The sequence below is a fragment of the Dipteris shenzhenensis genome, chromosome 23, assembly GCF_047967505.1.
Source record: "Dipteris shenzhenensis isolate YYH24624 ecotype China chromosome 23, Dip_SZ_1.0, whole genome shotgun sequence".
NCBI classification, from domain to species: domain Eukaryota; kingdom Viridiplantae; phylum Streptophyta; class Polypodiopsida; order Gleicheniales; family Dipteridaceae; genus Dipteris; species Dipteris shenzhenensis.
The window spans coordinates 8,843,676-8,860,552 of NC_141618.1; the positions used below are offsets into that span (position 1 = coordinate 8,843,676).

The 16,877-nt window shown below is 50.1% G+C and overlaps 1 protein-coding gene across 2 annotated transcripts in view; it reads right to left on the reverse strand.

Moving 5' to 3' along the window:
- Positions 1-16,877, reverse strand: part of LOC147886954 (uncharacterized) — a 78,866-nt gene that overhangs the window by 25,888 nt on the left and 36,101 nt on the right. The window lies entirely within an intron of this gene.

Genomic DNA, 16,877 nt, shown 5'->3' on the forward strand with positions numbered 1-16,877 from the left:
TCCCAGCCAGTGGGTGTCTCCAGGCATGAGGACCTGAGGCTCAGGTGGAGCCAACCAAGCGGCTGGGATCGCTCCGTCGATCTCCGTGCGTCTCGCCTGGACTCCGCGTGCACCTCCCGCTGCGTCTGCCAGATCGGCCATCTCCAGATGTCTGTACGTATCCCTCCAAACTCGAAGGGACCGGGCTGGCCCCCTCATCCAGCCGTCCCACCTGATATGTGATCTCTCCCCCAACTGAAGGCCCTCGGCGTCTCTGACCTGCCCATTCCAGACGAGCGGCTGGCGATCGATCTCCTCCTGACAGCTGGGCTGGGACTGAATGAGACTGAGACGGAGCCGCCTCCAAACCATGAGGAGGCTACGAACGAGTGGGGAGCGGGGCTGAGTGAGCGGGGCGGAAGTGAAGATCCACCTGAAGGACGGTAGCCACTCTCCACCTCGGCGCGGGACACAAGAGCCGACTCCCTGCTGGAGTAACATCTTCCACGTCTGCCCCCCTGGGGTCAAACCGCGGATGATAAGCTTGCCTAACAAGGCCTGACTCTGAAGCTCTGGATCAATGACCCCCAGACCCCCCTCCGCCTGCGGAAGAATGACTGTCTGCCAAGCAACCCTGGCTCTGGTATCTCTCTGCCCATCCTCCCCAGACCAAAGAAAGTTCCGAACCAACCTCCTGAGCTGTGCCACGCTGGATCTCGAGAAGCACCAACAGGAAGCCACATACCAAGCCGTGGCTAGAAGGACCTGGTTAACTACTAAAGCACGACCTGCAAGGGACAGCTTAGCAGTGCTCCAGAAAGCCAGCTTCCGTCGGATGGAATCTAGCACCGGGAGAAACTGCTGAGCTGGCGTAATGTCTAGGCCAACCTGGAAGCCAAGGTATCTAGCTGTCTGACCACGTGGAATCCATCTGAAGCCCAGGAATCGCCCCCACTGAGAACACGCCCCCGGGTCTGTGAGAAAACCAACTGATTTGTTCCAGTTGATTTTTGCACCAGCGGCCGAGCAGAAAACCTCCAGGGCCATCCGCACCCTCTCTAGCATCCTCTCATCGTCCTGGACATAAAGGGCTGTATCATCTGCGTACTCTGAGTCCAGAAGCTCCGTGTCCTCCCGGAGTGGAAGGCGAACACCCCTGAGCCCTGTGGACCTCGCCCGAAGGTAGTAAGTCATGGCCTCGGCGAAGAAGAGAAACAGATAAGGAGCCAGGGGACAACCCTGACGTACTGATCTCTCCAAGCTGAAACGCTCACCCATCCTGCCTCCAATGATGACTCTACTAGACGCTGTCCTGTACAAAGCTGAGATACCCTGAATCCAGCCTGCCGGGAAACCTAGCCGCTCCAGAGTCCCCTCCAAAAAGGACCAATCCACGAGATCATAGGCCTTCTCGAAGTCGAGAAGTAAAATGGCAAGGTGTGAACCGCTGTACTGAGCCCACTCCGCCGCCTCTGAAAAGGTGAAGACATTATCCAGGATACTGCGGTCCTGGACAAAGCCTGTCTGAGTGTCATGGACGAGGTCTGGGAGTAGAGGTCGAACTCTGGCACTGATCATCTTGGCGAGGATTTTGTAGGCAGTGGTAAGGAGAGTGATCGGACGCCACTGGCGGATCTCCTGTCTATCTCCTCCCTTCGGGATGAGGCAAATCAGTCCCGAGGAGAGGCTCTCTGGCATCTGACCGCTGCTGAAAATCCCCTGCAGAGCTGCAAGGAGGGGCTGATGGATCTGGTCCCAGAAGGAGGTGAAGAAAGCTCGGGATAGCCCATCCTCACCTGGGCATTTCTGCCCATCAATAGCCATCAAGGCCTCCAACATCTCATCCGCGGTGAACGGCGCCAACAAAGACGCCTGCATGCTGGGCTGGACCAGGGATGGAATGTGCCTCCACACCTCCTCACGGTCACGACTAGCACGAGGGGCAAGTGGCTCCTGCTGGAAGAGGGTCCTGTAGAAGTCAGTGGCCAACCCCATGACCTCCCCCGGGTCCGTAACAATGTGACCATCCGCTGTCCTGAGACTCCGTAGCTGATCACCTGCAGCTCTCTGGCCGTGTGTCCTGAAGAACTCCCTGCACATCCGGTCACCCTTCCGGGCCCAGAAGGAGAGAGAGGCGTGATAGGAGAACTCGGAGCGACGCTGGAGGGTCTCCTCCAAGAGGGCTCTGGCTCGAAGGGCCTGGATCCGAAGCTCCTCCGAGCCCGGGGAAGACTGCTGAAGTCGCTGAATGGAGGCGAGGTCCCTCCGAAGAGCTCTCTCTCTGCCCCACCAATCCTGTCGAACCTGTAGGGCTGCGAGCTGGCAGAGCTGGCTGGACTCCTGCAGAGCCTGCGCGACCGAGTCTACCAGATCCATGCCCTCCCCCCAGTCTCTGTCCCAAAGACTGCAAATGCTGCTACGGACGTCCACCCTCGAGAAGATGGAATCGGGAATCCTGCATGATCGGGGGGGGAGAGTCTGGGCTGCCGAATCTAATGAGAGGAGCACAGGCGCATGGTCGGATAGTGTCGTCCCTGGAACAATGCCCGCCTGGCCACCTCTGCTGATGGCCCAATCACTGACATAAAACCTATCAAGCCGCTCCAGGAGTCTGCCTCCTTCCCTGCGGAAGCCCCAAGAGAAGTCCAGGCTCCCGTGCCAACGCCGGAAGGACGGGTCTCTCCAACTGTCCCTCCCTCCTGTCGCAAAGATGAAAGAGTCCCAAGCTGACTGCTCTGCCTGAGCCATACCTGTGAACTCCGGATCTCTACCCTGCTGGTCCTCCAAGGTCTCCAGGTTGTTGAAGTCTCCTCCAACAATCCAGGAATCCATGTCTGGAAGAATCCCTGTAAGTGTCCTCCAAAAGGTGGCTCTGCATCTGAGGTCTGTGGGAGCATAAATGTTGAGGATTCCTATCTTGGATCCCTCCAAATGCAGGCCTACCCAAAGGGCTCGGCCTGGGATCAACGTGCCGTGACCGAAAACTGACTGAGCTAACTGCTCGCACACGGAGGTACAGACCCCCCCGCTCCTCCCCTGTGCGCCGATCGAAGGCTCCCAATAAGTGTAGGAGCGTCCAGGGAGAACCTTCCCGCAGCTACGGGCATGAGCCGCAGAAAGCTTGTGCTCCTGGAGCAGCAGTACATCCAATCGACCAATCACTGCAGGCTGAAGTTCCTGACGCAAAATGAGCTTCCTGGGACCACGGGTACTCGAAGAGTGAAACCCGTTCACATTCCAGGAAACGAGGTGTAGGCTCATGGAGAGGGATGGGGGGCTGCGAACAGCTGTCTGCTCGCAGAAGAAGTCGAAGAAGAATCAGACAGATCGGAGTGGAGGCGCTGCCGCTTGTGAGAAGGTTTGGAGGGGGAGACGGGGTCGTCCTGCCCGTTCTTTAAAACCTTCAGCAAAGGCGAGAGGCCCCTAGTGCCATGAACAAATGCTTTCTCGAGCCAGCTCGAGATCTCTGAAGCAGTCATCCCGTAGAAGGTTCGGAGTTTCTGTTGGGACCAAGCTCTGACATCCTGGGGAAGAGGCCATGCCAGGGGGGGTCTGAGGATCACGATCAATCGGAAACGTTTGGCAGCGCAACGCCACCGCAAGCGCACATCGCCCTCGGACCACTGAGTCTCGAGGAGCTGCCCACCGGACGGGCCTATCCAGGAGCAAATCTGGGCGTGTGTCTGCTCTCTGAGAGCCTCCCACACCGAGTCGTCTGTCCAGGTCTCGGTGCCATCGCTGAGGAACGTGAAGGCGAAGCTAGGGCCATCCCTGGGAGCCAAGGCACCAATCCTCCCATCCGCCCCTTTGCGGAGCATGAAGATACTAATGTCGAGACAAGCCGGGAAGGTCCCAAGGTCGGCCACATCCAGGTAGTCCCAGGGGCCAGATCTGTAAAAGTCTCGAGGGAGCTCTCTCTCCTGGAGCTGAGACCCAGCTGAGTCTGCCACTGAGGGGCTAGCGGGAAGGGAAACCTGCTCCACTGGTGGTACAGACACCAGGTGTCCTGCAAGCGGGGGAGGAAGGGGAGGAGGCTGCGGGATAGGCGACTCGGGCTCCACGGAGGCGACTGGCGGAGAAGGTGGAGGAGGTGGAGCGGAGGCTGCACTCGGCTGGGAAGGCGACGGTGCAGCTAACTCTGTAGGAGGGGCGAGGGGAGCAGGGGGGGGAGGGGGATGGGGATGCATCTGGAACTGGGGCTGAGAGGGAGGGGGAGGGGGAGGGGACTGAGGAAAAGGAGGCGGGGGCTGAAGCTGCGGGGCGGGCGAAGGGGGGGGAAACTGGGGAAACCGGGGAGAAGGCGGGGGGGTGGGGGAGAGGAGGATCTGAGGCTGTGGAGGGCGGGCTGCCGTCGAAGAAGAGGCTCTCCCAGGTCCCTGGGGCATCTGCCTGTCAGGCCTGTGGAGTGCTGCTGCAGGAATGGTGACCTCTGCCTCCTTGCCTTTATCCGAAATCTTCTTATTCTTTCCTCTTTTCCTTCGAACCTCGGTCCAACCGCCCACTACCTCTGGCCCAGGCTCCGACTGCCTCGGCTCCTCCTGACGTGGCTGTCCGGGGGGGGGAGGTGGGGGCGGAGGGGGCGGGGGCGGGGAGGGTCGAGACGAGCTGGCAAAGCGTGGACAAGCAGCCGCCAAGTGCCCAAAGCCATGGCACCGCAGGCACTGACCTGGCTGTCCGGTGACTATCATGCTCTGGGTGATACTGTCGGCACCTGTAACGATCTCGATCACTGCAGGGAGAGTCGCAGGATCCGCCACAGCCACACGGACTCGGGGAGCTCCTGCCGTGGTCACCGCATCGGCAAAGGTGTCGTGCATAACCCAGCCAAAATGGGAGCCCAAATCCCTGACAATCGGCCGCAGCTCAGTAGCAAGCCCTGGAAAAATGAGTGTCACTGGGTGGCGAGGTATACGGAACCGAGTATCGAAATCCGCTGCGCTGAAACCACGGTACCACGGGACTATCATGATGATCTTCCCATCCACCGATGTGGGGGAACCGGCAACCAGATTGCTCGCAGCTTTCTCACTGGAGAGTTTGAGCCAGAAGATGCCCCTTCCCATAAGGGCCACCTCCTCAATGTGGCCATCCTCTAGCAAGAGAGTGGACTGGAGCCAGTCCCTGATGGTAGACCTGGAGGGGGAGTGTCCAATGACTCTACCGTAAACAGAGGTACGAGCAAAGTCACTGGCTACCGCCTGAACACGGGATGATTGTTGCTCTGTCAGGATAACGCGGTAGGCATCTGGAGAGGGAGGGTCCGACTGGGCCTCCGGATCCGGGCTGGGGGCCGCCATACCGCCAAGACTAACTGCAAGCTTCCGATGAAGAAAAACAGGCTGCCACCCAAGAAGGGGATGAAGCGGCGGTGGAGCCTGGGGGTGAGGCGGGCGAGGCGAAATGAAGGGTCGGAGGGGTCGAAGCTGAGGGCGGGGCGAAGGCTGCGGGGTGCGGGGAGTACGGAAGGGGCGAGAGGGCGGGGGGGGGGGTGAAGTTGGAATGGCGGGGGTGGAGAGGTGAAGCGGGGGGGCGAGGGGAGCGGAATGAGGCGGAGGCGGGTGAAGCGAGGGGTGAAGGAGCAGCGAGGGGGCGGGTTGGAGCGGGGTGGATGGCGAGGGAGCAGCGAGGGGCGGAATGGCGGAGGCGGGGCGAGGGCGAGGCGGGCTGGGGAGAGAGAGAGAGAGAGAGGAAAAAAAAAAAAAAAAAACCGAGGCGAGGCGACGCGGGATGGAGCGCGCGGTTAGAGCGGCGGCGAGGGGGGGTTAGAGCGGAGGCGGTTATAGCGGCAGCGAGGGGGGGGGTTAGAGCGGGGGCGAGGGGCGGGGTGGAGCGAGGGGGCGGGATGGAGCGGAGGTAAGGGGGCGGGATGGAGCGAGGGGGCGGGTTGGAGCGAGGGGGGGAGGGGCGAGGGGCGGGTTGGAGCGAGGGGGCGGATTGGAGCGAGGGGGCGAGGGGCGGGTTGGAGCGAGGGGGCGGGAAGGAGCGGAGGCAAGGGGCGGGATGGAGCGAGGGGGCGGGATGGAGCGAGGGGGCGGCTGGAGCGGAGGTGAGGCGAGGGGTAGCGGGAGGGGTGGAGGTGGTCGCAGCGAGGGGGGGGGGGGGGGGAGCGAGGGGGGAGGTAGGGGCTAACGGCGAGGGGGGGAGGGGAAGCTCGCAGGAGCGTCACCTAGTACTTTTAGTGCCTTATGACACCTAGTACTAGTGGTACCACTAGGACACTATGTCCTAGGGTTCCCTTTTATTGTATTTTGTACTTTCATTTCATTCATAGTTGATGTGACGGCTTTCCTTCCTTGCTCCTCTCTTTGCATCCTTTCGCTTCCGTGAGCCTACAGTGGTATCAGAGCAGCTCGTTGCTCTTGGTGCCTGCCCCTTCTTGTGCCTTGCAAGTTTTCCTCCCGCTCCTCCGGTCCTGCCCACCTCATGCTACTCCAGCTTGCACCATCATATCATACGTTTGTCGTGCACTTACGCCATCCGTACGTTCCAGCAGTCATACTTGCGTCGTACGCCTATAGCATATGTGATAGCAGAAAGGAAAAGGCAAGGCTTCCAAGCCTATGGGCAAGCCTAAATACGTGCCTAATAGTGGCAATTCCTCCAATGTGTCTCAAAATATAGCAGATAAGTCAAAGAAGAAAAGATGCAACTATTGTCGCAAGCCAGGGCATGAAATTTCAGAATGTAGAAAGTGCATTGCTTTGGAGAAGAAGAAAGCAGGATTGATGGTAAATGTCTCACATGCAATTGAATCCCATGAGCCAGCAGATGCCTCATATGCACAAGCTCTCCAGGATGATTGGGCATGGGCTGTCCATTGCTCTTTTGATCCCTCCAAAGTTGATGCATTCTTTTCTGCTAATGATGCTCAGTCTTGGTATTTTGATAGTGGTGCTTCCAAGCACGTAACCTCTTGCAGACAGTTGTTTCATTCCTTGGCTAATGCACCTGGAGGGGGGACTATCACATGTGCTAATAATGCTTCCTATGTTGTAAAAGGAATTGGAGATGTGCAGCTCACATCCATTTCAAGCCATCCTGTCACTTTGACAAATGTTCTTTTTGTGCCTCGAATTGAAGTCAACTTGATTTCAATTTCAGCAATTGCCACTTCAGGTTTCAGAGTGATATTTGATGGATACAAATGCCTAGTATATGATCTTCGTGATGACAATGCCATAGTTCTCACTGGCACTTGATAAAGGGGCTTTATCACCTTGATTATCACTCAGCTGCACTTTCTATTGAAGCATTTGCTATTTCAGATTCACAGGCTGCTGAAACTCATCTTTGGCATGAGAGAATGGGTCATCTAAATTATAGAGCTCTTGCCAAGTTACATTCACAGGGCATGGAAAATGATGTACCTCAAACTCACACAATTTCCAAACATGTGTGTGAGGGTTGTCTTTTGGGTAAGACGCATCAGTTTCCTTTTCAAAAAGATCATCCAAAATTCTCACAAAGGAAATTGCAGCTAGTGCACAGTGATAGTGATGTTTGTGGCCCAATGAGGACAAATGCCATTGGAGGGTACAAATATTTCATGACTCTAATTGATGACTTCACAAGATATTGTTGAGTATATTCTTTAAAAGCCAAATTTGAAGTGTTCTCATGCTTTCATAGGTGGCTGGACATGGTTGAAAATGAATTAGGATGCAAGCTTGTCACCCTCAACACAGATAGAGAGGGAGAGTATATGTCACAGGAGTTTGATGCATTTTTGTCTTCACGAGGCATTGTTCATTCATGCACTACTCCTTACACTCCTCAGCATAATCATGTTCCTGAAAGAAAGAACAGGTCCACTATGGAGATGGCCAGATGCATGCTTAAGGCCAAGTCCTTGCCCAATAAATTATGGCTTGATGCAATCATGTGTGCCAACTATGAGCTGAATAGATCACCTACAAGGGCATTGAGGACTGTTACACTTTATGAAGCATGGAAAGGCAGGAAGCCTTCACTTTCACACATGAGAGTTTTTGGGTCTCTTGCATATGTACATCTACCATCTCAGCTGAGACATAAGCTTGATGATAAGGCAATCAAATGCATATTTATTGGTTACAGCCAGAAGAGCAGAGGATATCGGTTGTACCAACCAAATAGTGGGAAGATTATTGTCAGTACAGATGTAATCTTTGCTGAGCATTCAGCTTCTCCTCTTGTGGACTGCAAAGCAAAGCCAGAAGTTGACATGTTTGATGCCTTCGACTCTTGGTTACCTCTTCTTCCCTCAGGGGGGGATTTTGACCAGCAACATGAGCCTCCTGCAAGCCCTCCAACAAGCAATGATCAGCCAGCAACACATGCTGATTTGCAGGTTCCTCTTCCAACACAAAATGATCCCAATATTCATGATGCAAAGGTTGAAGAAAGAGCTGTCAATAGACAGCAAAGGCAAGTTCCCAAATGGCTTCTTGACACATTGAGGGACATCAAACAAGATCAACCTCTTGCTGCCCGGACAAGATCAGGGAATGGACAGATGCATGGTCACTTTCTTGATTTTTGCACTCCTTGCTACAGCTTGCAATGAAGAGCCTTTATGCCATAAAGATGCTTTTGACAGCAAAGAGTGGATGGATGCAATGAGAGCTGAGCTAAAATCTATTGCCAAAAATGACACATGGGAATTAGTAGATCTACCTCCTGGCAAGCATGCAATTGGTACCCGGTTTTCAGCTCAAGATGGGAGCCCACCATGTGATATCACTCTTTACCAGCAGGCTGTTGGATGTCTCATTTACTTGTGCCACACCAGACCTGACTTACAATATGCAGTATCCCAGCTCAGCAGGTTCATGCACATGCCCAATTCACAGCATTGGTAGGCAGTGAAGAGAGTCTTCAGATATCTTAGAGGCACTCAGGATTTAGCCCTCTTCTATGGTGATCAGGGTTCACTTACCATGCATGCTTGCACGGATAGTGACTGGGCAGGTTGTTCCGACATTAGGGTATCACATACCGGCAACTGTTTTTTGCTTGGCAGTTCATGTACCTCTTGGCTCAACAAGAAGCAACCAACAGTTGCCACATCCAGCTATGAGGCTGAGTACAGGGCAGCCTTCACCGCTACAGTAGAGTGTGTCTAGCTTCGATAGTTACTTACAGATCTTGGTATCCGCCAGACATCCTCCACTATGGTCTACCCTGACAGCCAAAGTGCTTTGGCCATTGCGTGTAATCCAATGTTTCATGCGCGTACCAAGCACATTGAGGTTCACTATCATTATGTTTGAGAGCGGTTATAAGCAGGAGACATAGAGTTGTCCTACCTTCCTACAGAGGACAACATAGCAGATATGTTTACAAAGGCACTTCCTCGTCCCAAGTTTGAAGTCTTTCGACAGGCTTTACACTTGGTTCCCTTTGTTACATGATCTGGCATACCTTGTACATTCATAGGTGCCACCATCCCTTGGGATGAACGTGTGCCACCAGAAAATACCAGGTATTCTGAGACGTTTCCAAAATACTTCAGCCCATACCATGGAGGAGGGTTTGTAGGCCATCATCTCCCGGTCGTATTGATGCCCTCTAGGCCCTGGTATGTGCCATGTAGCTTTAGTTATTGGCACTTAGGTCACCTAGTACTTTTAGTGTCTTATGACACCTAGTACTAGTGGTACCACTAGGACACTATGTCCTAGGGTTCCCTTTTATTGTATTTTGAACTTTCATTTCATTCATAGTTGATGTGACGGCTTTCCTTGCTTGCTCCACTCTTTGCATCCTTTCGCTTCCGTGAGCCTACAGATAGATATATATGTGTATATGTACACACGCGCGCACACACACACACACACGTGTGCACATATATATATACACACACGCACGCGCACACTTTTTTTTTGGGTGAAATCCATATGTAGTTATATTACAAGAGCTGATCTCCAAAGTGGAGAGAAGATATAACAAAATCAGAAGATTTCATTGTAAGACAAGTAAGCACTGTAATCTATCTTACGCACACATAGGCTATCATAAAGGGATTGCATAAGCAACACACACACACACAAATATACATATATGTACATATACATACATGCACACACACATGTATGTATGTATGTATGTATGTATGAATGTACATGTATATGTATATGTATATTGATACATATACATACATACGTATATGTGTGTGTGTGTGTGTGTGTGTGTGTGTGTGTGTGTATGTATGTCTTTGTGCGTGCGCACATTTCACTCCAAAAAAAAAAAGTGTGTGTGCACATACATACATACACACACACACACACTTATTGATTGATTTATTTATTTATTTATTTATTTATTTATTTATATTTATATGTGTACATATACAGATGCATATACATATACAAACATACATGCATGCACACATATACATACATACATATACATGTGTGTGTGTGTGTGCGCGCACTTTTGATACGGTCAGCTCGGACTTCATTGCAGATGTCATGCAGAGATTGGGTTTTGGATATAAGATGCAAAGGGTGGTTTACTAGCTTTATAATAGTGGCACAGCTTCCTGCCTTTTTTCTAATGCTCTTTCCTCTTCATAGTCATTAGGACGGTCTGTTTGTCAAGGTTGTCCACTTAGTGCTCTGCTTCTTGCCATGCTACACATCCAATCCTCATGCATATGGAGCTCCTATGTCCAAACTGTTGGAAAGTACTACAATTTTACAATGGCTACTTGAAAGAAAGAACAATTTCTGGCAACTGAAGTAGGCGCATCTACAATCCGGTAATGGCAATTACCAACCCAAATCTTCCATGTGAGGTCATTGGAGCTCCTACTTGTGTCCGATCAAGGATCCTACTGAAAACCAAGATGATGTGTAGAGGATGACTCGAATATGTCATTCATTAAGGCCATGAATGTTACAGGAATCCCAAAAGACATGACCAGACTACTTTGTGTACAAAGTTGTTCAACAGGTTTGCACATTCATATTTGGTGATAGCCTGATTGGAGATCATGTACTTTGCATTAAGAGCAGAGCTAATCAAAGTGGTCATCCATGTGAGGCAAGGGATACTTGTTTTTATCATGAATTCGTTGTGAGTTTTATCGTTGATGTAGAGTCACATAGACTTATTTCCCTCTTGCACAAAGAGCCCTAGACAAACGAAACGATTGCGACAAGGCTAAACGTGACCTTTTTCAAGTAATATGTGATGTGGTGCTAGATTTCCTTATGCTGACTGAAGGGCATGGAGGCTGCATAATGAAAAATGCATCGAATTGGATCAATAACATTGTTCACTTGTCATCGAGGTGGTAGCTATTGTGGTGATTTCTTTGGAAAGTTATGGAGGCAAGGGGGGCTGGAAAAATGGTTGGTTCACATACTTAGGTGGATGTTTTTTCGGTGCCTCGTCGACTAAGTTAACCAACATAAGGGCGATGAAAGCTTGTCGCTTTGAAACCCATTTCTTGACTTGCAATGCTGAGGACATCCGTGTAGAGGGAGTCCTGAACATTGTGATCAAGCTAACTTATCAAGGGTGTCTCTATCACTTTTTGCTCCTATAAGTTTTGACAATCTATTTTCTTTGTTGAATACATATTTTTAGTTCCTATGTTGCCTCTGCCTTGTTGGGGTAAAGGCTCTATGGCCACCCAAGTACAGTTAAGTACACTTAGTACTTTATTTGTTAAGTACACTAAGTACACCGTACTTAGTGTTGTAACCTTATCCTTTCATATAAAAGCTTCATTGTGTGCTAGGGGAGGTACACACATACCTTTTATCCCCACACTTCTTGTTGCTTGTTCTGCTTGTGTGTGTGTGTGTGCTCTCTCACACTCTCCCTTCCACAACTGGTATCAGAGCCCAAACGTGGGTGTGCCCAAAAGTGGGACTTACCAACAGCCAAGGGGCACCGCCAGCCATTGCTAGGCAGCATCGACATCCTGCAAAACTTGCCTCCTTTCAGCCTTGTCGATCATCCATCATCAGGCCCAGCCAACGCTAGGCTCAGTTCCGACGCCGTCAGCCACCAGCCAACGGCATCTCAGCTGCTAGCGCTGCGCTAGCAGCCCTTTCATATCGCAACGCCAGCCATCACCGACGCCAGCGACCAGCAGGCCACCGACGCCAGCGATCAGCGGCGCCAGCCAGGGCCAGCAGGCCACCAACGCCAGCGGCCAGCAGGCCATCGACGCCAGCAGCTACCGGTGCTAGCCAGGGCCAGCAGGCCACCGACGCTAGCGGCTAGCAGGCCACCGACGCCAGAGGCCAGCAATCAACGGCGCCAGACAGTGACGCCATCGACTCACCAGCAACCACCGACGCTAGCCCGGGCCAAGGCCACCATCAAATCCGACGTTAGAGCCATACGTGGCCACAGGTTCACGTTATCGCTGGAGCGCTGGAGAGCTCGGGGACAGGTTGTCCTTTTCTGGTTCCTTGTGTTGTCAGTGAGGTAGATCTGCAGATCTACCCCCTCCAATGTGAGAGAAATTCTCATTTCTGAACTGTGGAATCAAAGGGCTTTTGCAGCCACAGCCAAGCATTGGCTTCTACATGCACTTATTTGCATATATCCTCCTCATTGGAGTTGATTTGTGCAAGGATTTGATGCATTTTATGACTTATGGGACAGTGGCAGATGCATATGAATTGGGGCTTTTGACATTGTTATGCATATCAGTGTTGGGGGAAACACCTGGATGCTTTATGTGATCAGTGGAGCTTTGGGAAAGCTGTGTATGCACTAAAATCTTCAAAATTGGCTTCTAGTCAAGGGGCTTTTGCCCAATTTCTGTTCTAAACTGTTGTATACAGTTTTAGAAGTGTCTGGAAGCTTGAAATTGACTTTTTTGAACAGTCAAACAGTCAAATACTGACTCTGTACTTTCTGGTACAGTCGGGGACTGTCCTGTGTCAACAGCTTTGAATGAATTCAGTCACGGTACAGAGGTACAGAGTACAAAGTACACTGCTGTTTTTCACTGTGTATGCAGGGCAGATGCTTCTGTAAATTCAGAATCTTGCTGTTTGTACAATGGTGCATTAAATGATGCAAACAGAGTTGCTGTTCAGAAACTGCAGCAAGCAGTAAACAGTGATAAATCTCTGTTTAAGTGGGAGATACAGTGCAAGCGCAGTTCCTGTTTGTTCCGCTGCAGGAATTGGATCTTTGAGCACAGTTCAAGTGCAAGTGTGTACTTGGTTTGCAGGAAGTCAGGCACCTAAGTGTGGGTTATATTTCTTGCTGATTATAATGGCTTCATCCTCGGAATCTTCTCTTCTCAATATTAAAAAGTTACAGGGTGCTGCTAACTACCCAATGTGGAAAAAGATGGTCCTGAATGTTCTAATTCTCAGGCAGTTTCATGCTCCTATTATACACAAAGGTGTGAAGCCCACTGGCACATCTGATGATGCTTGGGCACTAGCTGATCTGTCAGCAAAGTCCATAATTGAATTGTCACTCCATGAGAGTGTTGTTTGGAATGTGGATGGTGAGAAAACAGCCTGGGGTGTGTGGAAAAAGCTACAGGACACATATGAGCAGCAGAGTGTAGCTACAAAGATATATTGGCTGCGCAAGTTCTTCAATCTGAAGATGAAAGAAGGGACCTCCATGGATGCACATCTCAATGAGTTTAATTCAATTGTCACTCAACTTGCAAATCAAAAATATGTGGTGGATGAGGAAACCAAGGGTATGGCACTCTTGATTTCTCTTCCTGAAAGTTGGGATACATTCACCATAGCTGTAACAAATGCAAACACTTTCATAAGTTTTTCAGATATCACAGGGCTGATTTTGCAAGAAGAGCAGAAGCTGAAAGCTCAAGATGCAGTAAAGCCTAACAATGCCTTAAATGCAAGGGGGAGAAGTCAGCAAAGAGGCAAATCTCAGGAAAGGGGAAAAGGGAGGAGCAAGTCCCGCTCCAACAAAGATGTTGAGTGCTACTACTGTGGTAAAAAGGGACATACTAAAAAGCAGTGCTTTAAACTGAAAAATGATAAGAGAGACAAAGCCAAAAATACTGATGCGTCAGATGCAAAAGCAATTGTACCAATAAGCAATGGTAAGAGCAGTGTGAAGATTGAAGAGCTTCATTCTACACACGGTTATGACAGTGAGGGAGAGGTTCTATTTCTCTCTACTTTGGATGCTCATTCTCTCCATGCAGGAAATCTTGCAGACATGCACTCTTGGATCATTGACTCAGGTGCCTCATTCCATGTTACACCTTACAAAGAATTGTTTGTAAGATATGCGGCAGGCAGTAATGGAGTCGTTTTTCTAGGGGATAATCATGCATGCAGTATTGTTGGTATTGGAGATGTCAGGCTTGTATTTGCTGATGGTACTCAGCTTATGCTTCAAAATGTTAGGCATGTACCCGAAGTCAAGAAAAATCTGATTTCTACTGGCATGTTGGATGATGAAGGTTTTGTGACCAGCTTTGGTCATGGTTTCTGGAAGGTTACCAAAGGTGCCCTGGTTGTTGCCAGAGGCTCTAAGGTTGACACAATGTATACTCTTCATGCTAAAGTATGTAATCATGCTGATATTCATGCCACCGAGCTGCCGAATATTTCTATGTGGCATAGCCGGATGGGACATATGAGCATAAGTGGAATGGAGCAATTGGCTCGCCTTGGCTACTTACCGTCTCTTAAATTGTCTGATTTAAAGTTTTGTGAGCACTGCATATATGGTAGACAGTTACAGTGTCCTCATAAAAGGAGATTAGGACATAAAGATGCTCAACTTGAGCTTGTGCATACAGATGTGTGTGAGATGCCTAGTCTTTCACTTGGAGGTGCACGGTACTTTGTCACATTTATAGATGATTCCACAAGGAAGGTGTGGTTGTATCCTCTTCGATTGAAGAGTGATGTCTTTCCAGTGTTTCAAAAATGGCTTGCTATGGTTGAGAACCAAACAAGCAGAAAACTAAAGGCTTTGCGGTCAGATAATGGTGGGGAGTATATGTCTAATGCATTCAATGCATTTTGTGATGCTAGAGGTATTAAAAGAGAACTCACTGCCCCCTACAATCCAGCGCAAAATGGCACTGCAGAGCGTATGAATAGAACCATACAGGAAAAGTCTCGCTCTATGATGTCACATGCTGCTTTACCTCATGGATTTTGGGCTGAAGCTGTAAAAACAGCAGTACACCTCATCAATAGGTCACCAAATAAAAGACTAGATGGCAGAGTGCTAGAGGAGCTTTGGACAGGAAAACCTCCTTCCTACAAGCACTTGAGGGTCTTTGGCTGCACTGCGTACGTGCACATACGCAGAGAAAATCGCAGCAAGCTTGATCCTAAGTCTCTTAAATGCATTTTTCTTGGATATGGTGACAGTGGTGAGATGGGTTACCGCCTATGGGATCCTGTGAATAAGAAGCTAATACGCAGTAATGATGTCTTATTTGATGAGTCATGTATGTTTAAGGCAGCAGATAAGCCTTCTGATGCTTCAGAGGTTGACACTTATGACTCGGGACATCCTGTACAGTTCAGGCAGGCTGCAAATCAGCCACAACATGATGCTGCAGCAGGTCCAAATGGACAGCCCGCAGTGGCGGAAGATGTACTACGGGACATGCCACCTTTGGAAGACCTTCCACGCCTAATTCTGCAGCCTGATCTCCTAGAACAGCAACCTGTTCTAGATGAGCAGCAAGTTGGACAGCAAGACCAATGGGTCAGAAGGTCCACTAGACAAATGAAACCGCCAGACAGATTTGTACCAGGAGCAGATTTTATTATGCTTACAGATTGTGGAGAACCCTCCTGTTACAAGGAAGCAGTGCAAATGCATGATAAAAGGCTATGGGAACTAGCCATGAAGTCTGAAATGGACAGTCTCCATAAAAATGGTACTTGGGAATTGGTGCAGTTGCCTAAAGGCATGAAGGTACTGCCATGCAAGTGGGTGTATAGATTGAAAGTCACACTTGGAGCTAAGCCAAGGTATAAAGCCAGGTTGGTTGCCAAGGGCTTTAAGCAGGAGTATGGTGTTGATTTTGATGAGATCTTTTCTCCAGTGGTTAAGATGACCACACTCAGGATTGTACTTGCTTTGGTTGCATGTGAGAATTTGGAATTATGCCAAATGGATGTGAAGACAGCCTTTCTTCACGGTGATCTTCATGAGGAGATCTACATGCAACAGCCAGAAGGATTTGCAGTCAAGGGCAAGGAGTCACTTGTATGCAAGCTTAAAAAGAGCCTTTACGGGCTGAAACAGGCACCAAGGGAATGGTATAAGAAATTTGATACTTTCATGAAGTCCCAAGGTTTCAGGAGAAGTGATGACGATCACTGCTTATATACCAAAAGGGCTGCAAATGGCAGCTTAATCATTCTCATTTTATATGTGGATGACATGCTTATTGCTGGTAAAGCTCGTAAGGAGCTTGATGACCTTAAAAAAGGATTGCATGAGGCCTTTGATATGAAGGACCTTGGTGATGCAAATCACATACTGGGAATGCGGATACGGAGAGACAGGGGACAGCGTTTGTTGTATTTGTCTCAGACCGAATATATTGGCAAAGTATTGCACAGGTTTCATATGGAGGGGGGGAAGACCCTTAGTTCTCCATTGCCTCCGTATGTGAAACTCAGTGCAATGGACAGCCCACACTCAGATGCTGATAAAGCTGAAATGGCCAAGATTCCGTATGCTTCAGCTTGTGGCAGTCTCATGTATGCCATGGTTGCTACCAAACCTGATATTGTGTTTGCAGTGGGAGTGGTTAGCAGATATATGGCAAATCCAGGCAAGAAGCATTGGAATGCAGTGAAAGGTATCATGAAATACCTGAAGGGCACACAGGAGTTGTGCATATGCTTTGGTAAGAGAGATGCAAAGGTGCATGGTTATGTGGATTCAGATTTTGCTGGTCATCCCGATAACCG